General features: G+C 36.7%; 1 protein-coding gene and 1 long non-coding RNA gene across 5 annotated transcripts in view; one reads left to right on the forward strand and one right to left on the reverse strand.

Annotated features, from left to right (window-relative positions):
* Positions 1 to 19,794, reverse strand: part of LOC138692698 (uncharacterized) — an 80,580-nt gene extending 60,786 nt beyond the window's left edge. For both annotated transcript variants that reach the window (XR_011330110.1, XR_011330109.1), the window contains exons 1-2: positions 19,687 to 19,794; positions 8,335 to 8,562 (exon numbers count right to left, since the gene is read on the reverse strand). This is a non-coding gene — a long non-coding RNA (uncharacterized lncRNA). The remainder of the gene's footprint in view (positions 1 to 8,334; positions 8,563 to 19,686) is intronic.
* The window catches only part of LOC138692696 (adipokinetic hormone/corazonin-related peptide receptor variant I-like), a 118,725-nt gene that overhangs the window by 52,040 nt on the left and 40,541 nt on the right, over positions 1 to 26,144 (forward strand). The gene's annotated exons all lie outside the window — the stretch shown is intronic.

Below are 26,144 nucleotides of genomic sequence, written 5' to 3' on the forward strand. Positions count from 1 at the left end.
TCGTTGTTTATTTTGTTCCTCAGCCTGCTTCATATTTCAGCTGTGTATGGTTCTCTTTTGTTTGCTTCATATTTCAAATGTTTCTTCTAAGATTATTCGTTGTGTGTCTCCTTAGTATTGCAACTTTTTTTTTTAACTTTTATTTTTGTCAACTTCATGTTTCAATATTGCTTCTTTCTACTTCTCATTCAAACTTCTTTATAGAACTTGCTTCTCCTTTGCATTTGATTTATTATTTTTTGTCTGCATCGCATTTTAATTTCTTCTGTTCCTTCTGCTTCGCATTTAAATACTTTTACAGATCTTCTATCTGATTACCCTTCATACTGCATTAATTTTATTTGTCCCGTCTGTTTCGCATTCTTACTCTTTTTGTTTTTCTTTATCTGTTTCGCATTTCAATTGCTTCTATTTTTCTGCTTCTCAGTTAACTTTTTTTTTTTTTTTTTGTAAAACTTACTTCTGCTTCGCATTCTTACTGTTTGATTTTCCTCGCCTGTTTCGCACTCATACTATTCTTTTTACTTTTCTATCGTCTGCTGCGCATTTCATTGTTGTTTCTGTTCTTTCTGCTTCGCATTCCAACTTCTTTGTAGATCTTCTATCTGCTTCGCTTTCTTACTCTCTTTGCTTTCCTTTTTTATGCTTCGCATTTCATTGGTTCTGGCATGCTTTGCATTTAACCAATTTTTTTTGTAGAAGTTTTTTCTGCTTCGCATTTTTCTCTTTGTGCTTGTAACAGTTTTTGTAGAACTTGTGTGCTTCGCAACCTTATTCTTTTATTTTCCTTTGATTCGCATTTCAGTTCCTTCTCTTCTTTCTGCTTCGCAGTTAAACTATTTTTGTAGAACTCTTATCTGATTGAAATTTAAACTACTTGTCTATCCACATTCATACTGTTTTTTCTTTTCTTTGTGTTTTACGTATTCAGTATTGCTTCTGTTCTTTCTCTTGTCTGTTTTTGTAGAACTTCAATCTGCTTCGCAGCTTACTCTTTTTGCTTTTCTTCTGTCTGCTTCGCATTTTAATTGCATTCGTACTTTCTGATTCGTATTTCAATTGCATTCGTTCTTTCTGTTTCACATTTTTGTAGGATTTTTGTCTGTTAAACATTCATATTATATATGCTTTTCTTTTTTTTTTGCTTCGCATTCGTACTTTTTTTTTCTTTTCTTTTATATACTACACATTCCTTATTGCTTCTGTTCTTTCTATTTAAACTATTTTTGTAGAATTTCAGTTTGCTTCACATTTTACTCTTTTTGCTTTCTTCTGTCTGCTTCATATTTCAATTGCATTCGTTCTTTCTGCTTCGCATTTAAACTACTTTTGTAGTATTTTTGTCTGCTCCACATTCATATTGTTCAGGCTTTTCTTTTTTCTGCTTCGCATTCATACTGTTCATACTGTTCATACTTCAGTTTGCTTCGCATTCTTACTCTTTTTGCTTTTATTCATTTGCTTCGCATTTCAATTGCTTTAGTTCTTTCAGCTTCTCATTTAAACTGTTTTTATGGGATTTCTTTCTGCTCCACATTAATATTGTTCGAATTCAAACTTTTTTTTAGAACTTTTGCTTCCAGTTCGTTTTGTTTCTGTTTTTCGCACCTGTTTTGTATTTCAACTATTTCTAGTGCTCTTTTGTCTCACTTTTTAATTCTGCTCTTTTCTCTGCGTGATATAATATTCTGTCTTTCTTATGTTTGCTGAAGTGTTGATTTTCTTGTACGTTATTCGTAGCATCATACTTTTCTGGATTTTTAAATACATACTTTGACAGATTTTTATTTCGTTAGAGATACCAAGTGTTTAAAAAAGAATTTGTGAAACATTTCACGAATATTCTTTCGCGGGGAAGTGGATTGACTTAATGTATCTCAAGATAAGTAATCCGTAGGATTTCGTGCTGAGGCTAATTCATGATTAACAGGAATCGCTGGTTCGTTATGGGCGAATCAATTAAATCATCTTTACGATGTCGCTTCAGTTCAGTTTAGTTGAACAAAGCATTACAAATAATCTACACGTTGAAAGAAACAATACAATAGATTAGTGTGTGGAAATGTAGTAAAGCTCACATAATGTAACTGTCACAGTTTATACACGTACGAAAGTTACCATGGTAACCAGAATGAAGTTCAGCCACGTTCCACAGAGAAATGACCATCAAACAGCTTAAGTAGATTGTTTGCTAGGCGACCTTCTCAACAGTTGTGATAAGTGAAGGGCTCGGGTGATTGCACTCTGATGCCACCCCCTCCCCCAACCTGTCATTTCATTAAATTGACGTGAGGTCTTTGATAGGGTTAAAGAAAATGTAATTGGCTGTTTACAAATAACCAATAATATCACAACTCCTATTTATAGAAGATGTATAGATAGGATCTCAGCCGTAGCTTATTGCCTTACCTGGGTTTTTCCTGCTCGGTGGTTGCACGATGAATCCGAGCTTCCCCGGTTTGAATCCGGTCGAGGAGGATGAATTTTAAGGGCAATATATTCCTTAGCATGGATTCCTTTGAAAATGCAGCAAATCTATGGATCTTTTTTCGGCAGATTTACAGCACGTAAAAGAGCTATCTCCTTGATAGAGGGCTCAAGCAAAATTGGTCACCCACGTTGAATTTCGACGCTGAAAATCTCTGCACATGAAAGCGTCGCTGTTCCCAGTTCTATGGCCCAAATAGAAGATTCTTTTTTCTGTACGAAGTCAGGTTGAAGGAACTTCGGGCAAAGTTATGGGCTGTGTGGGATGTTTTTGAATGGGCTACAATAAATAGGTCCACTGAGGACCGCATTCCTGTAAGTATCGTGATTCACTGTTTGGTACCATCTGTCGATTCTGCTACACAACACTCATGTATAATGAACTCTGCGATGAACACCCCTCCATCCTCCTGAGAGCTCTGCAGCCTCCTCAGATCGATGTCATCTTCATGCAAAGCACATTACTACGTCCTGCTGTATTTTATATGACCTGAAGATCGCTTTACTGTAGCTGTCATGATTCACTATTTGATGCCATCTATCGATTCAGTTACACAAAACCCAGGTCAGAAGGAGTCCGCGAGGAACACCTCTCCATTCTGTAGCCTCCTTAAATAGATACCATCTCTATGTAAATCACGATACTATAGTGTGTTCCATAATGCCTGAGGGGCGGCGTAAACATTTCTGGCAGAAGATGGGAGAAGGATAAATGCTATTGAACCAATGACAGAGGTCACAAGATTTATTGTCCTTTCAAATAGCCACGGAAATGAGTGAAGCTGAAGCTAACATTTGTCTTATAGTTGCCCAGAAAGAAGATCTCACATTTATTCACGGGGAGCTTCTGCGACATTTATAGTGTATCTAATGTCTGAAGGTATATTTTCTCCGAGTAGGTGAATATACCCTATCATTATCATTCTACCATTGATCCGTCATTCTCGTTTCATCATTTTGCAGCCTCCGTAACTTAAAATTGAAGTTTAATGCAGAATTATCTATTACAAAATTATTCTAATAAACCTTCCCTCACAGTTGTGTCGTCCTCGGTGATCTCGTGGTTACCGGCTTGTCACTGGGTGCGAAGTTGTCGAGTTCAGAATTTTTAAAAGCTATAAAATTCTTTAATATTCCCCTTAGGAAGGACCCCTGAATGAGAAGGCTCCAGGTAGAGTTTACTACCGAATTTTCTCCGTATGAATGGCCTAAATGCTCGAGATTTATCTTCCCCTCCAACTATAATCCACAAATGTCATAGTACAGTTAATACCGGGATCAAACCCTGGCCTTTTTTATCTAAAGCCATCAGCTTGGATCTCATAGCGTGACCCCAAAATATGAAAACTATCGCTAGTCACGTGTCTCGAAATTGAATTATCGCTACCGGCTGGCTAGACGTACAAGTAAGGAGAGCTTGTGACCCGTCCTTGATCGCTTGACAACACTACTGTAAGTAATCTCAGAGATTTACTGAATGATACAATGTATATCCACTTCTGCCCATTATTAAAGCTGAAAAACTATAATATTATTTATTTATTTATTTATTCATTCATTTTCTATTTATTTACGATTTACTATCAGTATTCCTCGTTTACAACTCTCAAAACATCTCATCCTTTAGAGCAGTTTCATTTTTCCCTATCTTCACATTTTTTACTCTTGTCCTTCTTAAGATTTTTGCACATCATTAGTCCACATTTTCTTAGTCTGCCTTTCTCCTTGGATTTATGTAAAAGATTTTCTTGACAAACCTCTTCTCAGAACGTACCCGGTCAACAAGTAGGCCTATGCTGCTGTTTTTAAATAAATTGACAATATCTGCTTTGTAGGCAGTTAAGAGTTCTCCATTCATTCTTATTCTCATAGTACCTCCAAATATCTGACGCAGAATTCGTTCCCATGTTCTTAAGAACTCCACTTATGCTTTCAGCAGAGTCCTAAAAGCATGCTTAACATATTAAAAAGATGTATGTATGTATGTATGTATGTATGTATGTATGTATGTATGTATGTATGTATGTATGTATGTATGTATGTATGTATGCATAACCTATATTATGTTTATAAGAATAGACCTATGGGTAGAACAATGGTTTCCAACCTTTTGATTGTCACGGACCTCTTGAATATCATTTCCATTTTGGCAGCTCCCCAAAATGTTTTGTATAATTTGGACTTTTAATCATCTTCTACTCATTAAACATTTGCACAAATGTAGTGAATTAAACATCCTTAGTAAAGTGACAAATTGGAGGCAGAAGAATATATCAGAAGCACCTTTGTCAATTTGTCAATTTAAGGGTTAGCTATAGGCGTCGTAGGTGAGTTGATTTTTCTCTTCAGTGGAGACTTGTCCTAGCTCTACTTATTACTTATTACTATTAATACTTGAGAATATTGGAGGAACCCGTCACCATGTGTGAAATTTTTGAGGGGCTTAGCCCCTTCGGTCCCATAGAGTCGTCGCCTACGGCAACACAGAATGCCATCTCTCTCATATCGCGTCCGATGATAAAAGTCTACTGTATTAGCCAATGTGGGCATCAAAAAGACGATCAAGAACTCCTAAGTGTAGATTCTGAATCACTCGATGTAGATCAAGTGGCTGACAAACTTCTAGAACTCCCCGGAAGTCATCCCTCTTACATAATGAACTTGTCTCGCTATGTAGTAGATAAAGAGTCTGAGCTTCTGGGCTTATCTGGAAGTGCCGGTCTGTCCAAGTGGCTCTGTAAGATACGTAGCTTCTATCTAAATGCTATTACACCTTTCTGTCACTCATCTTGCTCAGGTTGCCATGGAAACTTTTGACGCACTATTATTGAATAGTCTGTATTACTTTGCACGCCAGAGACCCAGGTTCAGACTTAACCACATAGATTATGTAGATATAGCGTGAGATTAGATTATGAGAAGGATTTAATGGAACAATAATGTAATAAGAATGGCAGATGAAACCGGAGTACTTGGAACATTTAAAGAACCGTATCATTGAAGCCTGTGCTAAAGTCACGCCGGGAATGCTACAAAATGTTCTCTCCACAGTCTCAATTTTCTCTTCATTACTAAGCTCTTTATGTAATCACAAAAGAAAAAATCAACTGGTGTTAAATCTGGAGACCTGGCCGGTCATTCTATTGATCCACACCGACCAATCCAATGTCCAGGGAACTGTTCGTTCAGTCTGCTGCAACATTTCTGTGGCTTAACGCACCAGAATGAAGAATGATATCAATTCTTTCCTCTTTCGATAATGCCATCGCGAAAATTAAGAAATTTGTTGTAGGAAAGCTTCTCAAATAATCACAACAATGCATTGAAACTGTCACAGGTTAACCAGACAGTTAAGCAGGAAAAGTTAATTACCAGAATTGCATAAGAATACCTTTTCCAAAACCTCCTTAGTGCTGTACCATGTTACAAAATATCTGTAGATGCAGTAACTAATGTTTGTGTCATTATGTCAGTTATTTTTAAATAACTTTAAAACGATTAGAGATATCTCAAAACAGATTGCTCCGTTGTTTTTCAAGAAAATTTCACATGATTTTGAGTACCTACATGACCCTCTTTCTATTTAAAATTTCAAAGTTGCATCTAAAATGGCGGCTTTTGATATAGCTGAATGTGTCACTGGTAGAGTATTTGATCTTACAAATATTGGTAACACCTATAGTAATCGAAAATCAAGCATTTGGAAGATAAATTGTGGTTTTATATTAATGAACAGTGACGTATATTATGCAAATCAAGCTTTCAAGTATAACTTCCTGTAAAGTTGATTTGAATAATTTCGAGGGAAAAATTGTTCCGGAGCCGGGCATCGAACGCGGGACCTTTTATTAAACGTACCAACGCTCTGCAACTGAGCTACCCGGAAACTCTACCAGACACCGATCCAATTCATTAAGTCACACAGAGTTAGTGTGCACTCAATGTTGGTTGCTTGACGGTTGTCAGCCCACTTTGAGGTCTGTGGATATAGAGGGAAAAATTGTATCGGTGTCTGGTAGAGTTCCCGCGTAGCTCAGTTGTTAGAGCGTTGGTATATTTAACCAAAGGTCCCGCGTTCGATGTCTGGCCCCGGAACAATTTTTCCCTCGAAATTAGTCATCTCAATTTTTTAAAGGATGTTGATGTGATTAGATACCCAATAATTTTGAACTTAAGCTTAAAGTATTTTAACATAGCAGTTTGTTAATTATATTTAATATAAAAAGTTGTATTCATGGTGTTTGTTTCCCATAGTAAAATAATGTACAGGAAGATTATTGAGGACATGCAATGAGTATGATATCGTTACTTAAGAAATGTTAAGCAGTTTCATAACCACACTGTAACAACTTGTTTATCGTCAGGGGTCACCGGGGTTCCACGCCAGATCATCGCTGTTCAACTCACGGAGTAATCTAATATCTTCTGCGTGTACGTAGTTTTTGTTTTTACTGAAAATAGAAGATCCAGCTTTTTGTATATGTCTTGAGTTGTTCCTAGTCACGAAATTCAATACGTAGTAAATATGCATCCATAGATAGTTGCTAACCACTAGGATCGCTACTATCTTCTCATTACAGACAATGCGAAATAGTACCTGCACAGTCTATTATTCCTAGCAACCTCAACAACTCTAGCTTCGTGACTGTATATACTAGACTGTGGTAGTATACTGATATCCTATCATGACCGTCCTCAAGTGTTTTCGTTTCGCTTAATGCTGAATACACTGCATAAATTAATTCAGCAATGGAAATTAAAGATTCAGTGTTATGCATACGAAATACTGTTAAAATGTGTAATAAATATTGGGCGGATGTTGATGAAAAGTCATCTTTTCATTTTTTACATTAGGACGATGATCGTTTTTGCTTTCTTTTCGAGAAAAAAATTGTTTATGTGAAACATTTCATAACGCGTTTTGGCATCGATTGAAAACCCAATATGCTCAGTCAATTTAAGAGAACACTGTATTATGATAATAAATAATTGAAAGAATTTTAGTTTTGTCCTTTAATTGTCCAGAAATCTCATCCAAAGAAATGTAACATTTCGTTCTACAAAATAATTTTTCAGTGTTACATTTGTTCAGATCACATTTAAAGGACAATAGTAGAGCTCGTCAGGATGAGGCCCTATTTTCAAGGCCTAGGAAGGATAGCCCACCTGTCAGCGTCGGATTCACAAACGCCACCAGGACCATCCGTCGGACTTAGACAACCATCGCATATAGGACGTACAATGACCTAAAAGGCCTTAGTGCAAGGATCTATCCCGAGTCCAGCCCTCGTGAAATCAGTCAATCAATCAATCAAGAAAGACAGAAATAGATGTTACATAGCAATACAAAGAACCAGGATCGATTTTCCATTTCATTATTTCAGAAACTAAATTTCTAATTGCATTTTTATGCGATAGATGTAGTTTTTTATTTATTTTTACCTCTGATCTGGGGAATTTTCAGGACCTAAAACTCTTCCCCGTAAACGCTGACATTTCATTTCGATTCATTAGCGCCTAGACTACAAGAGGATGAAATCCTCACAATGGATGCGACTCATACAAGGCCATCAGGCGGCCTTTGTGACGACGTCTAAGTGTCACTTCCGTGCGTCGCGGCGTCTGGTACAGACTGTCCAAAAATGTATTCCTCGTGTATGGATGTTTGTTTAAATACGGAGAAATGCAGAGTACACTAAGATACGAATATACGAGTAGATCTAGTCCTGTAAGCTGGTGAGTGGGTAGTGTCAGATGCTCATGTATTAGAGAAAGCGTGCTACCTCATGGCCACATTACTAAAAACGGTAATGCATGTGACGTTTCATTTAAAACTCTGTGACTTACCCGGTAGTCTAGCGGTTGCCATGATGGCCGTAGGATCCGAGGTTCAAACCCGACTGTAGATTTTAAAGGACGATAAAATCCTCGGCATGTCTTACTCCTGGATGGAGGTAAGGCTGGATCTCGTGTCGTAGATTTATGTTACGTAAAAAAACTCTGTTCCTGATAAAGGATTCAAGCAAAATTTGTTGGCCTTTTTCGCTCACGTTGAAATTCGACGCTGAATAACCTCTGCAATAGAAAATGTTGAATAAAATGTTACTACTAACTACTACTACTACTACTACTACTAGGCCTACTGCTGCTGCTGATGCTGCTACTACTACTACTGCTACTACTACTACTACTACTACTAATACTACTACTACTAGACCTTAATACTATGATTTGAATGCAGAAGAAATGATTTAATTTGTATTAATTTGAATAATAATTCAACAAAATAAACTATAGGTCTAAACGGTAATATTCTCAATATTATGACAGATGAGTAAAAAGTACGGAACACAACTTGTAACTTTCCTATTTATAATTTTATGAAGAAACTTTATATGCAACATACGTGGTAAAGACAGGAATACTATGAACATGTTTTCAAAACGATGTTTTTAGTTTATGAAAAGTGTGCCAAAGAATACTGTTTTCAATGGCACCATATAGTTATTTTTCCATTTTTGGATTCTTCAGGTTTCAAAATGTACAAAATAATATATTTTTTAACAGTAATCTCACTAGAGGGTTTGATTTATCTGGAGAAAATCAAAACTCGAGTGGGATTTAGTTGACTATTACACGATTAGAAGAGTGTGTATAAAGATTAGAAGAAACAAAGTACTCTAATACAATGAAAAATTAATTGACTTACTGAAATTCTATTTCACGAAAAAATTTGAACGGAGCCGCCATTTTTAGTTGGCTCTCTCTGCTGTAAACAAATGACGATCGCAAAGCATGTTTTATAGTACCCTCTTTTTTATCTTCTCAGATAGTACCGTAAGGAATTTGCAGTTTGAAATGTTGGCAAACAAAGAAACAAATGGTAGGGAGGAGATAAAAACAGAAGAAAGTATATAAAGATTATAAGAAATAAAGTACTCTAATACAATAAAATATAGTAGGGCCTACCGTAAAGAATTTGCAGTTTGAAATCTGTTCGTCATTGTCTCATATGAAGCCAGTTGTGTAGACCAATGTACCGTCACAGTCCTTGCCCAAGGTGCGCTATAGAATGCCGATCTATGCTACACCCGCGATGAGATGAGACACTTATGGAGATTTGTTGGGATGCCACAGAGAAACCAGAGGTCCAGAAGAAAACCTCTCTGTTACCTGGATCACGGGCTTGCCTAACAAAAGTTACAAATCGGGGGTACACTGGGGATCGAAACCGGGTTCAAATGATTATAAGCCCAGCGCTCTAGTCACTAGACCACCGTGGTGGTTAATGCATTTATAAACTAATATTTTGTAAAAATTGCCTAAGATTTATATTCCCAGTGTATACGGGTATATACACCCTTTGACACGGAAAATAGTCCCTCTTCTGTAGCGTGAATTTGTTTAAGTGTCGTTCGGCTTAACGCGAGATTTACTCAGGAAAATATTAAGCATCGAGGTCTGAAGGTGAAATTAAGTCGTAGCAGCGACGTATCTGTATGTCATGAAACGACATATTCCATACGAAGCTTTTATGGCAGCGGTCGGCATTTCATGCGGAAAGCGGCAGCTTACGTCATACTTTAGCAGGGGCAGTTCCAGAGGGAGAGTACATAGACAAGTAGTTGAACTGGCAATCAGAATGTCTGTTTCCAAACTATTAAACATAAAGAGTGCAGCAAAACGAATATTTATAGAAGAATGGGAAGATAAATTCTTTTGTTGTGCACAGGAAGGAAATGTAATATGTTTGTTATGTTCTAAACTACGGTACGTAAATAGGCATTTTACAGAACTCCATTGTCACGTGTACTTTGCCATAATACGAGAAAACCTTGCCAGATATCATTTTCGGATATTATAACATTTTGAAACTTGGCAAATAAGCCTAAATAAGGGAAAATTTCTCAGATTAAAAAAAATTAGCGAAAATTCACTACGATTCAAAATATTCACTCCTTAAGTCATTTTATTCTAAGTTTATTTCAATGTTCGTCTCGACATATATATGTGAACAATTTTTTTCAAAAATGAAATACGTTAAATGTAAAGCGCGCTTCCGATTGACGGACCAACATTTATTTGAGCAATTACAAATTGCAACTTATGAAGCAGAACCAGATTTCACTTCACTAATTAAAACATCGGAATAAGCTGATGGTAATTTCAAATCCATCAGAAGGATGCGAAGACACCATAATTATAGCTCTATTAATTAATTATTTCCTTACTATAGTAGTAGTAGTAGCAGTAGTAGGTTTATTTTGCCTGGCAGAGTTAAGGCCATGAGGCCTTCTCTTCCACTCAGCCAGGTTTCAATAATATACATGAAATACAAAATTTGATTACAAAACAACACAAAAGAAAATACCTTAGAAATTACATAAAATATAGTAGAAAATTACAATAGAAAAGATCAGTTACATAATATAAAATTACAAATAGTCAAGATCGGTTATGTAATATATAAAATAAAGTAGAAAATTATACATAATTAAAATCAGTTACATAACATAAAGGGGAATATACACTCACACACACACACACACACACACAAACACACAATTTATAAGATCTAAAATGCCCGAGATAAATACGACGATTAATTCACTTGAGATTGGGTATACAGTTAATATACTAATAGGAGAATACATGTGAGTTACAAGACATAAAATGTTAATTAGCAAATTCGTACTCGAGGTTCAGTCCTCTCCTCCTCTCAGCCTATTGCTTTCTACTGTCGGTGACTCAGGAGAAGACGAGAGCGGACTGAGGAGGAAGGGATGTGAACAGATAACATACGACAACACGTCCAATATTTTTACTGCAGTAAGTGGAAAAAACATTAGCTCTCCTTCCGTTCAACTTAGCTTTAATTTCCATACGCATTGTTACTCATGTTTCCTGCACGAGTAATAACCTGGCTACTGGGATGCTGATCTGAGCGATGTTTATAATAATCAGCAGCGATAGTCAAGAAGGTCACATTCTTTCGCTCGTCTTCTCCTGAGTAACGGACAGTACCATCCCTCGTCTTGCAATGCGGGCTGCGTTTCATATGACGTCACCTACGTTGACGTTCTGCCGACGACTGATTTATGGCTTAACAATTGAGCTCTTTCTTATGGTTACAAAGACCGGGCTTCGAATCTCTCTATTAAAACGCATACGTGTAAAAAAAAGCGCACACGATGATTCCCGAGCAATTCCGAGGTGGGACTTAAGTCTCCGAACAGTGACCAATCTCTTCGTCAAAGGGTGTACAATGCACAGAGTGTCATTAAACGCTTGCGATTTCCATTCTTCCAAACGATATTGACATTCAAGGAGGCTGTAGTCAATATTTCCTACTTTTCCGGCCTGGATATTGAAAATTTTATTTCCAAAGCTTACGAGTAAAATAATAAATAATTCATTAATGCTAATTGAGTGTTAATAAACATTTATGTCATTAGGGCGGTATTAGACTATAAAAACACCGGAATCCATAATTTCAAAGATGGTTAATATCTGAAAAATGTCACGTGCATATGAACAGCACTTATTTATGATCAATTGAAGCTCAGTTATTATCAGATAGCATGTGTTTATGAACAGCATTGTACACGGTTGTGTCGGCTAGTAACCAAAGTCGAGATTTCTGAACAGTTTGATGTCTGGCTGTGAAACATGGTCGATCCCAGCTTGGTGACAAACTGCTCGCATATTAGTTTGCGCGACGTCACAGTAATTCCCTCCAGACAAGTGTTCTTTATCAGTGTGCACTGGACTGACACCTTTATCACGGGGCGAGTGATATGTAACGTCTGTGAGACCCCAGACCAGGTGTGAGTGTACGAGTAAACGGCCCAGAATATGTATTACATAATAATAGCTGAGGAAAATTTATATTCTTTTCTTCTCTTTATTGGCATAATGCTTACTCTTATTTTCACCGCTGTACTTTCTAGTATTGTGCGCAGCCATATCTTACAGCCCGACATCCGGATGAATTAACGCATTAGGAATATGACTCAATCACACTGATGTGTAATAACTAGGAACCGGATTTATAGCTTTTTGCCTTTTTTTTCCTTACTTAAAACTCGTAATTTCTTAGCCAATTTTCCGAATCATGGTCAGAAGAGTCATATAATGTACTCGTAAATTCTGTTGAATCTTAAGAAACCTAAATTGAACCTTAAGAACTATGGAACCAAAATCATAATTAATATGTATTTTTCTATATTTACTGCCTTTTATATAAATTTATTTAGACATTTCAATACATCTATAATTTTTATTCTGTTTCGCATTGGAGAAAGCGACCAAATCTGCGATCTTTACCCCTTCAATCTTTTGTTGTTTTGGATAAAATTGTTAACAGGGAATTCCGTTTTTCTTTGTATAGCGAGACTGTATGTATTTTGGAATTCTCACTGACCGCAGATATTACATGCCAGTAGAAAGGGATGAAGTGACTGAACTTGTTCTTGAGGTGAATGAACTGCGAAAAAGTCGCATTGTTGCAATTCGTGAAGTTTTCGGTCATGTTCTTCCGTGTGCGGGTACCAGTTGTGAACTTTTCTGAGGTCTCTGTGCAGTCTGTCTTATTCTGGTGCTTCTGGTGTTAACATTGAATTTTTATATTTTGTGTTTTAAGCTATGCCAAAACAAGTGAAATTACACTTATTACGACAAGTCCACATCTGTAGAGTAACGGTTAGCGCATCTGACCGCGAAACCAGTTGGCTCGGGTTCGATTCCCGGGTCGATTACGTGGTTGAGGTTTTTTTCCGGGGTTTTCCCTCAACCCAATATGAGCAAATGCTGGGTAACTTTCGTTGCTGGACCCCGGACTCATTTCACCGGCATTATCACCTTCATCTCATTCAGACGCTAAATAACCGAAGATGTTGATAAAGCATCGTAAAATAACCTACTAAAATAAAAATAAAAATTACGACAGTGCATGGGAAATTATTTTCTCTCTAACACCATAGGAAAAGCTATGTTATTTAAAATTGACTGTAATTGTGCATTTTTAACAATCAGCCAATTTTTGTGACTTCTTTCACAGTTTGAATAAAAACCCTAAAAAAACCTATTTCACCTATTCCAGTAACTTAAAAATGACTTCTTAAAAACCTAAAAATCCGGTCCCTAGTGATCTCAACTGTCTTCTGCGAAATACAAAATATAAGTATTACATTTCTGTATACATTAAAACATTAGAAATAATAAATTTTTCTTATTTAACCGGACACACTCGTTCGTTGAGCAGTGTATTTTTAATTGGTTATTTTACGACACTTTATCAACTGCTACGGTTATTTAGTGTCTGAATGAAATGGTGATAATGCCAGCGAAATGCGTCCACGGTCCAACGCCGAAAGTTACCCATTATTTACTCTTAATGGGTTGAAGGAAACCCCCGGAAAAACTTCAACCAGGTAACTTTTCCCAACTAAGATTTGAACCCGGGCACGCTCGTTTTACGTCCAGGCATGCTAACCATTATCCACAGCGATAGATTTGAGCACTGTAGGTATGAACTTAGTATCCCCTGTAATACATGGCGGCTTTCAAATTCCCTATAATAGTGAAGCAGTTAAAAATTTGGGAATATACGAATGGACACACACTTACTTGGAATACATAAATTACGCAGACTTGTAAGAAAATATTTTCATTAATCCATACATTAAATCAGCTCGAAAATATCTTACCGTCCATATTAAAAAAAAAAAACCTTTCATCGAACACTCCTTATGCTCTATTTTGGTTAATGTGACTATTTACTGACTTAAATGTTAATCTTACAGATTTACAGATAATGATTACATTGGGAAACAAATGTTTTCTCATTTTACGTTGCGTGAGGTTTGTCAACTCTGATTTCACCCATCTCCTCCCTTAATGAGGAGCCTCAAACAACTTATTATTATTATTATTATTATTATTATTATTATTATTATTATTGCGCTACCCTCAATATGGAATGAGTTGCATGCCACAAATCCCCTACGCGCACCGCCCTAACCACATGACTCCCTTAACGACCGGTCCCTACAGCCGACAGTATCATATACCCTTCCTGCTTCGGCAAATTCCCCCAAGACTCCCTGTTGGTCCGAGGCGAAACTCCTCCTCCGAGTAGGTCCGCCTCGGGTGTCATTGCAGAAGCCATCCAACGTCGCTTAACTACATTCCACGGAGGCCGGTCGAGAGAGTCAGCAGCTTTGGGAGGTAGAGTCTTCGTTGTCTTTTCATGCACTCTTCTAGCTAGTCTTTCTGCAAATCCACTTACAAGCTGATATCCATTCCAGCAGGATTTTCTTTTGAAAATGATCAATTTGTTTCTTTATATTTTCGCAACCTGTAATATTATTTTTGAATACAGTGCTTTTGTATAATTGGCAATTGCCTAGATTGCAGATTTTGAATCAGAACGTATAACGAAGGAATAAGTCGTAAGATTAGGTTCTACATAGAAATTGTTTCCGGGCAAGCTAAAATGCTAAATCATTTAGTAGTGTTACATTTATCGATGCTCTGAAGTGATAAGGTTATTCAACGCAGGTGAGAGCCATTTGTGGCAAAGTAATATTTTTAAATTTAAGAGGCATGATGGGGCCGATAAGATAATTACTATAAATGACAATTAAAATTTATTACATGTGCCGTCTATGCTTATCCTTATAAGGATAAGCATAGACGGCACATGTAATAAATTTTAATTGTCATTTAAAGTAATATTTGTCAGCAGAAGTTATGTAAACTACTAAACGTCGAAGCAAGAACGAAGTCCTCGGAAATCAAACTACGGATATTCTAAATCTGAGACTCGCTCACTTCGAGAGAGAGAGTTGTTTTCGTGATGTGGCGTCTGCAGAAAGTAATTGGAAAGGAGACGTCAATAAAATGAACTTAGTATAAAAATAAACAATCCTGACGTGCTTGGAATAAGCTAATTTAGTGACGCAACTTAACTTAACAATCGCTGTGACGTCACTGCCCCGCCTCCCCTAATGATGCGTAAAGTGTCGAAACGCGACAGTCGGGAGTCCAAGGGCTCTTGTAAGAGAATCAGATAACATTGCGGAAAATTATGGAATTCTCAGTCTAACCGTATAGATGGCTTCTAGCAGAGGAATTTTCAAATGCAGAAACTCCATAGTTCTACACCAATTACATTTGACATTATTCATCCTGCTAATTGTACGTCATTGTTAAGATATACAGTAATACCACAGTCTATTATATACAGTCACGAAGCTTGAGTTGTGAGGGTGCTAGGAACAATAGACTGTGCCGGTACTATTTCGCACTGTCTGTAATGAGGCGATATTAGCGATCCTAGTGGTTAGCAACTATCTATGGATGCATATTTACTACGTATTGAGCTTCGTGACTGTATATACTAGACTGTGGTCATACCTTGTGCTGTGCCGGATTATGATAATAATGATGATGACTATAACCCACTGAATCGCTGTTATGTGTTTTTGGTTTCAAATAAATAACTCTTATAATATACTTTATATTCATATATGAGGACCTCGTCTTCTTCATTGAATAATCAATGACTATAATGCAGTCATACGTATAGATACCTATTATTGGATAAAAATTCGTTCCCGCACCGGGAATCGGACCCAGGACCTCTCAGCTTTGCGCGCTGAGCGCTCTTTCCTTCTGAGCTATACCGAGACCCGATACAATGGAGGAGAGTTCGGCCGGCACCGTGAACCGGGTCTCGGCATAGCTCAGATGGAAAGAGCGCTCAGCGCGCAAAGCTGAGAGGTCCTGGGTTCGATTCCCGATGCCAGATCGAATTTTCCTCGAATAATAGGTAAATAACCTTTGCTTTTTTACGTAAATACATTAGAGCATCGAGTATCCGAATACCGATCAACCGAAACATCGGTTAACCGAAAGCATTCCAGTCGGCAAATTTGAATTTGTGCGCACGTCATGTAGAAGTTTCGCTAGCACTGTTTGCGAGATTTAGCGGCAAAAAAAATAAATAAATAAAAACGAATCTCTGCTCTGAAGCAAAAAAAGAAAAGTTTAGACTTCTTTTCCTAAACTGTAGGCTTACTTTAATGGCCGTTTTGAACTTATCAAACTAGGCTAGTCAGTTTTCTGTGCTATTTGTAAGACGTGTGGTACAAAATATATACTGTATGTACAGTTTTGTGTTTAATATCAGTGTTTCTTTGTTTCATACTGCTCCTATTACATCGGTGAAATTTGTTTTCGTAAATGATCTGTTATCCGAAAAATCATTTATCCGAACACCCCCCGTCCCCAATTGTTTCGGATAATCGATGCTCTACTGTAGTTATTTCGTACGAATCACACCTGGATAAATTGACTTGTAGTCCTATACTAAATAGAAGGGAAAGTTTTTCATTAGCTTAAAAAAGTCGCAGTATATAGCCACAGACAGACAGACAGACAGACAGACGCGTGACCGAAACAACCATTTTATTGTTAGACAAGATGAAAACTAATATTTATGTGAAAATATCTAAATCCGTGTTTTGCAGTATCACATCATCATCTTTATAAAGAGAAAGTAAAATTATGCAGAGAGATCCATTTATAATTTAAGAGCGGTTACATCGATGCAATGCGTTATCGGCACTTCCGTCACTTGCGGATCAGTATTTCGGGAAAGCAGCAGCGCGTGGCCTCCCAGTCATTCTACAGAGCGTTCGCTTACATAATGTAGGTCGACCATGCGGCGCGCGACCGGCACCGAGGCCATGCAACACGCTGCAAACCGTCTCCCGACCGCTCTACAGTTTTATTATTACTGAGCTTGCCTTCATTGTAGGAGGTGTTGGAAATTATGTTCTGCTGCAACACATCCCTGACACTCTTAAAGAAATAGGGGTACACAACCACTCCTAAATCTAAATACTTCACTAACACAATCATAAGAATGACACATAATCTAACGTCAACACAACCATTCCCAAAATTTAAACACTTCACTAACACAATCATAAGAATAGCACGTAATCTAACGTCAACACAACCACTCCTATATCTAAACACTTCACTAACACAATCATAAGAATAGCTTGTAATCTAACGTCAACACAACCACTTCTAAATCTAAACACTTCACTAACACAATCATAAAAATAACACGCAATCTAACATCAACACAACCAATCCTAAATCTAAACACTTCTCGGACACAAACATAAGAATAACACGCAATCTAACGTCAACACAACTACTCCTAAATCTAAACACTTCTCGGGCATAATCATAAAAATAACACGCAATCTAACGTCAACATAACTATTCCTAAGTCTACACGTTTCTCGGACATAATCATAAAAATAACACGCAATCTAACGTCAACATAACCACTCCTAAATCTAAACACTTCTCGGACACAATCATAAAAATAACACGCAATCTAACGTCAACACAACCACTTCTAAATCTAAACACTTCACTAACACAATCATAAAAATAACACGCAATCTAACATCAACACAACCAATCCTAAATCTAAACACTTCTCGGACACAAACATAAGAATAACACGCAATCTAACGTCAACACAACTACTCCTAAATCTAAACACTTCTCGGGCATAATCATAAAAATAACACGCAATCTAACGTCAACATAACTATTCCTAAGTCTACACGTTTCTCGGACATAATCATAAAAATAACACGCAATCTAACGTCAACATAACCACTCCTAAATCTAAACACTTCTCGGACACAATCATGAAAATAACACGCAATCTAACGTCAACACAACCACTCCTAAATCTAAACACATCTCGAACACAATCATAAAAGTAACACGTAATCTAACGTCAACACAACTACTCCTAAATCTAAACACTTCTCGGACACAATCATAAAAATAACACGCAATCTACACTTCTCGGACACAATCATAAAAATAACACGCAATCTAACGTCAACACAACCACTCCTAAATCTAAACACTTCTCGGACACAATCATAAAAATAACACGCAATTCACACTTCTCGGACACAATCATAAAAATAACACGCAATCTAACGTCAACACAACTACTCCTAAATCTAAACACTTCTCGGACACAATCATAAAAATAACACGCAATCTAACGTCAACACAACCACTCCTAAATCCAAACACTTCTCGGACACAATCATAAAAATAACACGCAATCTAACGTCAACACAACTACTCCTAAATCTAAACACTTCTCGGACACAATCATAAAAATAACACGCAATCTACACTTCTCGGACACAATCATAAAAATAACACGCAATCTAACGTCAACACAACCACTCCTAAATCTAAACACTTCTCGGACACAATCATAAAAATAACACGCAATCTGACGTCAACACAACCACTCCTAAATCTAAACACTTCTCGGACACAATCATAAAAATAACACGCAATCTAACGTTAACACAACCACTCCTAAATCTAAACACTACTCGGACACAATCATAAAAATAACACGCAATCTAACGTCAACATAACCACGCCTAAATCTAAGCACTTCACTGACACAATCGGAAGAATGATACGCAATCTAACGTCAACACAACCACTCCTAAATCTAAACACTTTACTTACACAATCAGAAGAATGATACGCAATCTAACGTGAACACAACCACTCCTAAATCTAAACACTTCACTAACACAATCATAAGAATAACACGCAATCTAACGTCAACACAACCACTCCTAAATCTAAACACTTTACTAACACAATCAGAAGAATGACACGCAATCTAACGTCAACACAAATACTCCTACAGAAAGACTGAACTGGACTGCCGAACGTGCGGAAGACTGTTTACCGCGTGTTGCATGGCCTTCGTGCCGGTCGCGTGCCTCTCGACCGACTTAAATTATGTAAGCAAACGCTCTGTAGCATCTAGCGCAATGGTTCGCTACAGTATTAGGCAAAGAATTGTTTTATTGGAAACTGTTTTCAGAATAAAAACTCTGAATAAACCTTAACGTCTCCTCTCTTCTTTTCCTGCTTGTACCATTTCTCTTCTTACAGATAAGACAGGACTTATTGCGAGAATTGAATAAACAATAAACACTAAATATTATGTAGTCATGTGATTAATATTCATAACACCATCCCATAAGACAACACAGCACAAACACAAGACTACGATCACACACACAATCTCTGGAACAGGAAGATGTATCTCACTTTTCAACGTTGGAAACTTCCAGCTAACTTTCAACACAGGAATTCGGATGTACTGTTCTTCTCTTTCTGTACACAGAGCAGCAGATACCGTGGCTACCTGTATTTAGACCAAGTTCTGAATCTAAAAATAGTATTGCTTTGATGATAAACCTCCGATTCGTTTCGTGGAACTAGACTGGCGTGTGCCAATTAGTTTGTCAATGTTTGGCCTTGATAACTGGATGAAAAATAAGCGCATCTTTGTCTTGCCTGAGAGCTTCAAAACGTGGCCCGTAGACCATGTTGGATTCAGAGAAGTAAAATTGATTGATTTTCCTGGAGACGTCGCTGGGGTGGTTTGAATAACATAATAATTTCCATGAATTTCCTTCAAACTTTCGATCGTTTTCCTGGGATTCGTTTGTGACTAAGTTGTTTCTGTTGTTTAGTCAATTGACCGAAGACAAGCTGGAATCTCATAAGTGACACTCATGAGGCAACTAAGCCAGGAGATAATAGTGTAGGGTGGCCAGTTCCTTTCCCCCCCCATTGCATACATTGCTGACTAGTAACACTTTACTAATGGGACTTAAGATCATGTTGTAACATTTAGAATATCAATTCAGTTAAATATCAACTTTCTTATCATTTTCGCCTCATTTTCAGAATACATTGAATCTTGTACCAACACTTCAATTGTAGGGGCTTTCAATAATTATGAGATTATCTTGGCACAGACGCAGAAACAAAATTTGAGGCACCTGAATTTTGTTTGTGGGTCTGTACATAATTATAATTTTTATGAGTGTAAGTATTATAGTAAAAAGAACACATGTTGCATTACTCTGAGTGTGAAACAAGCCGGTTTTTACATTTCAACTGAAATACAACACAAATTAAGATTAAAAATCATCGAACTAATGTATTTCATAACGGTGACATACTTTTGCATTATACGTTTCACTCAATAACAACAATGTGCTTATTTCCAAATTATATTTATGTTTATAGTTTATTTTCTTGAACTGTCATTCAAAACACTAGAAGAATTAATTTACTATACACCAAAATAGCACGATAAAGTTTAATTGTCTTTATTGCGTACAAAATCCTTGCACATAAATACACAAAAATAAACATCCAATGGTTATTCTTTTATAATCATTTTTATATTATTTTAACTTTCATAAACGAAATAGAATATGTTCAAAACCAAGCTCTCAGGCTCATTACTGGTGGAATCAAAACATCTCCAATAGATTCTATGAGATTCCTCACTAATATTAACAGCATCAAAATGACAATAGAAGAAAAAGCACTGATTCAATATGAAAAACGTATCAGATTACCAGGAAACAATTGGCATTCATGCAGTCCTCTCTGCAGATTGAAAACTCAAAAAAGTTTCATATCCATTGTTCAAGAATTAAAACAGAAAATCAATATCCCAAATTTAAAAGAAAACTTACAAATTAAACCAAACCCTTTAACTCTATTAAATATAGAATATAATCTAAATTTAACAGAAGAAATACTGAAATCAGAAGTAAACACTGAAATGCTGAAACAATTGTCTTTAGAGACAATTAATATTAGGTACCCTCCACAAAACTGGCTTCATTTATACACCGTCGGATCCTTGATCTCCAGAGAACAAGGTACCGGTGCAGGTGTTACGTGCTGACTCTTCTCACTTTATAGATCTCTTGGATATGGAACAACAAGTTTTGATGGAGAAATCATTGCAATAAGTGAAAGTCTCAGAAATCTTCTATGCCACATCAATAAATTTAAGAATGCAGTTATATTGTCAGACTCCAAAGCAGCTATTCTATTGATAGTCTCTAAACACACACCTTCATCTCAAACAGCAGAAATAACTAAAATGCTCTCTCAATTAATAACACTCAATAAAATAATTGTATTCCAATGGATACCATCCCATTGTGGAATCCTGGGAAACGAGAATGCGGATGCTTTAGCAAAGAAGGGCAGCACTGCTACTTACAGACCTGTTACTGAATCTACGTATTACTCTGTGAAAAGATTTATTAAATCTGCATACTTAGACTTCAACAAACAAAATTTGATAACATAATCTGAAGGGAAAAAATGGAACTCTCTGCATCATAATCCACAGTTAATTCCCGATTTACCACGAAAATCGTCTGTAGCTGCATTTAGATTGGCAACAGGCCATGATTGTTTGGCCAAACACCTGCATAGAATTGGAATATCAGTCCCCTAACTGCCCTTTTTGCAACTCAAACCAAGAAATGGATTCGGAACACCTCAAAATCTGTGCTTCATTGGCTGACCATGACAATATCTTTGAAAAATATTGGAGTGCAAGAGGTCAAATGACTTTATTGTCAAACGCCTGGCATTAGAAAACAACAACATATTATTTTAACATAAACCACACTGTTACATTTTTAAAAATACTCGTTTTTTACGTAAGACTAACATGAATACACGCTTCTTCTTTTTTAACTAGTCTCACAACCTATATTTTTTGGTTCTCCTAAATTGCATACTTCCGAAACATAACGCTGTGCTATCTGGACCCAAACACAGATAAACCCTGACAGACGCACAACATTTAATCAGCGCATCTGTTATCGCATAATAATTTCCAATGAAAGCTAAACCATGTATCCTTAGAGTTATATCCAGCCCAGCAAACCTTGTTAACACAAATAATATAGACTCATAGTCGTGCGAAAACAGGGCAATTGATTGAGCGAATTGGGATGTCTGGTGTAAGTCCCTGTTTAATGGTTTTGTCAGTATTAATTCTTATCAGTTTATTAATCCGTAATGAGAGAACTTTAAAAGGCTCGCCCGAGGAAATCCCTTACCAACAAGAATTGAAATTTAATACAGAGCAGATTGCGCGACACTTTGAGTGTAAAATGCCATTCAAATTCCCTCCGCATCTTGTTTTTTCACAAATCTCACAGAATCATCCCGAAGAATCCAAGTGTCTTTGGTGACTGCCCTCTTGGTACGATATTTCAGTTTCCCGGATATTTTCAATCCGTAATTTCTGCATAATTCCATATCTCCATAAATTTTCTTTACATTAAAATGTGTCTTAAATAAACAGTTACAGCTGTAGCTTTAGAAATAAAATCAAGACTATTTTAATACTTTTTAAACAAAACCAATTTTCATGCTTATTCTACAAGAAGATACGCTATTACTCCCACTAACTTACTGAACCTCAGTGTAATACCGAATCTGGTCTGAGCCATAACATTTTTGGAAATATTCAACATTTTTTCCTCCATTACTATATCCTGTACAATAATGAAAATTAGTATATGTAAAACACTGTCCTCCTACTATATGAAAAAATATTTTTTCGATTAAAAAAAATTATTTATATATATATTTTTTTTTTTGAAAATTCATAATAGTGGCAATTCACTATGCAGTGATGAAGCGTTTCCCTCATACTTCACTAATTTGTTAACTTGTTTATGCTCTATCTCTTTTATTTTATTTTTGAAACTCATGTTTACAATACCATGCTCTTTCAACTTACTACTTACTTACTTACTGGCTTTTAAGGAAGCCGGAGGTTCATTTCCGCCCTCACATAAGCCCGCCATTGATCCCTATCCTGAGCAAGATTAATCCAGTCTCTACCATCATATCCCACCTCCCTCAAATCCATTTTAATATTATCTTCCCATCTACGTCTCGGCCTCCCCAAAGGTATTTTTCCCTCCGGCCTCGCAACTAACACTCTATATGCATTTCTGGATTCGCCCATATGTGCTACATGTCCTACCCACCTCAAACGTCTGGATTTAATGTTCCTAATTATGTCAGGTGAAGAATACAATGCGTGCAGCTCTGCGTTGTGTAACTTTCTCCATTCTTCTGTAACTCCATCCCTCTTAGCCCCAAATATTTTCCTAACAACCTTATTCTCAAACACCTTTAATCTCTGTTCCTCTCTCCAAGTTTCACAGCCATACAGAACAACCGGTAATATAACTGATTTATAAATTCTAACTTTCAGATTTTTTGACAGCAGACTAGATGACAAACGCTTCTCAACCGAATAATAACAGGCATTTCCCATATTTATCCTGCGTTTAATTTCCTCCCGAGTGTCATTTATATTTATTACTGTTGCTCCAAGATATTTGAATTTTTCCACCTCGCTCTTTCAACTACATTCCTTAATAAATAATATTTTTTTTTTATTTTGTGTTAGAAGAAAGTACTGATATTTGATCATTTTTAATGAATTTATTTTTTATCAGACAATCTATCAAAGGTAGAGAAGTGATCTTGCATTATATTGCAGATATGACATGAATAAATACACACAAAAAAATTCATCATAGAATGTTGGATAGTTTTTGAGTTATGTGGGAAACGCTTCATCACTGCACAGTGAACTGAATTTTGAAAAAAAAATGTAAATAATTTTTTTAAATCGTAAAAATATTTTTTTTTCATATAGCAGAAGGACAGTGTTTTACGCATACTAATTTTCATTATTGTACAAACTACAGTAATGAAGGGAAAAAAAATGTTGAATATTTCCAAAATTTTACTGCTTTAAGCTTTACCTAACCCTTAATAATAACTATTTCCAGCTAACATTTATATTTTGGCCATTAATGATTCTGTTGGGTTTGCATTTCTCTAGATTTTTAAAAATTCCTGTGTTTAATAATTTTTGTCTTTCAAATTATTCTGTAGTGCTTTTATGCTGGATCTCTATGGTCACAGATTATTTTGTTAAAATTAAAACCCCTAATTAATTATTTTTAGTTTAAAAGAGAAGTAAATTCATTTCATAACGAGTGCACAGAAAGCGTATGTGAGCTTCGGTACTTAGGAATATTGACATCCTCTGATGTGGAGTGATGGCAGCAGACTTTGGGATACGTGTCTCCAAAAAGCCTACTTCAGTTTCTTTCTTTTAGTTCACCATATCTAATAGTGGCATCCTTGTGGTAAATAACAGTAAACGGGTGGCGTGAGTATATTTATTTAAAATTGTGTGCTAATTCTTTAAAGGGTGAGCACAGAGAAAAAGTGTACGGTAGCATAGAAAGCAGATTGTGACGACCAACAGGACATTGGAACATGAAAAACCGATGGAGTCTGGATGCTTTCTGTTGGTGCGTAGTGCGTACTGGAACGGGATGAGACGGGTAATCAATTTCTCATAATTGTGGTATCTTGTCAACCACGCACGGAAGCGAGGGGAGTGATGCCTACGCGCTAGAGGCTCGTCTCTCGCTGCGACGGAGGTGTGGCGTTGACGTTCGCTCCGGCTGTCTTGATCCTAGCACACGATTTAATTGTACCAGATCTCGTTTGATGGCGTCGAACATTAAATCGAACTGTTTATGTTATTATTATTATTATTATTATTATTATTATTATTATTATTATTATTATTATTATTATTATTGTGTCTCAGTGAAACATACAGCAGAGTCCGTATAGGTCAGTTTCTATCTGATGTTTTTCCAATTCACTGTGGGCTAAAGCAGGGAGATGCACTATCACCTTTACTTTTTAACTTCGCTTTAGAATATGCCATTAGGAAGGTTCAGGATAACAGGCAGGGTTTGGAATTGAACGGGTTACATCAGCTTCTTGTCTATGCGGATGACGTGAATATGTTAGGAGAAAATCCACAAACGATTAGAGAAAACACGGAAATTTTACTTGAAGCAAGTAAAGCGATCGGTTTGGAAGTAAATCCCGAAAAGACAAAGTATATGATTATGTCTCGTGACCAGAATATTGTACGAAATGGAAATATAAAAATTGGAGATTTATCCTTCGAAGAGGTGGAAAAATTCAAATATCTTGGAGCAACAGTAACAAATATAAATGACACTCGGGAGGAAATTAAGCGCAGAATAAATATGGGAAATGCGTGTTATTATTCGGTTGAGAAGCTCTTATCATCCAGTCTGCTGTCCAAAAATCTGAAAGTTAGAATTTATAAAACAGTTATATTACCGGTTCTTCTGTATGGTTGTGAAACTTGGACTCTCACTCTGAGAGAGGAACATAGGTTAAGGGTGTTTGAGAATAAGGTGCTTAGGAAAATATTTGGGGCTAAGCGGGATGAAGTTACAGGAGAATGGCGAAAGTTACACAACGCAGAACTGCACGCATTGTATTCTTCACCTGACATAATTAGGAACATTAAATCCAGACGTTTGAGATGGGCAGGGCATGTAGCACGTATGGGCGAATCCAGAAATGCATATAGAGTGTTAGTTGGGAGACCGGAGGGAAAAAGACCTTTAGGGAGGCCGAGACGTAGATGGGAGGATAATATTAAAATGGATTTGAGGGAGGTGGGATATGATGATAGAGACTGGATTACTCTTGCGCAGGATAGGGACCGATGGCGGGCTTACAGTACTTAACAAAAGTTTAAGACCATGAGCAAATTTCATATAATTATTTCCTGGTCCTATATTTTT

The sequence above is a fragment of the Periplaneta americana genome, chromosome 17, assembly GCF_040183065.1.
Source record: "Periplaneta americana isolate PAMFEO1 chromosome 17, P.americana_PAMFEO1_priV1, whole genome shotgun sequence".
In the NCBI taxonomy this organism is placed as follows: Eukaryota; Metazoa; Arthropoda; class Insecta; order Blattodea; family Blattidae; genus Periplaneta; species Periplaneta americana.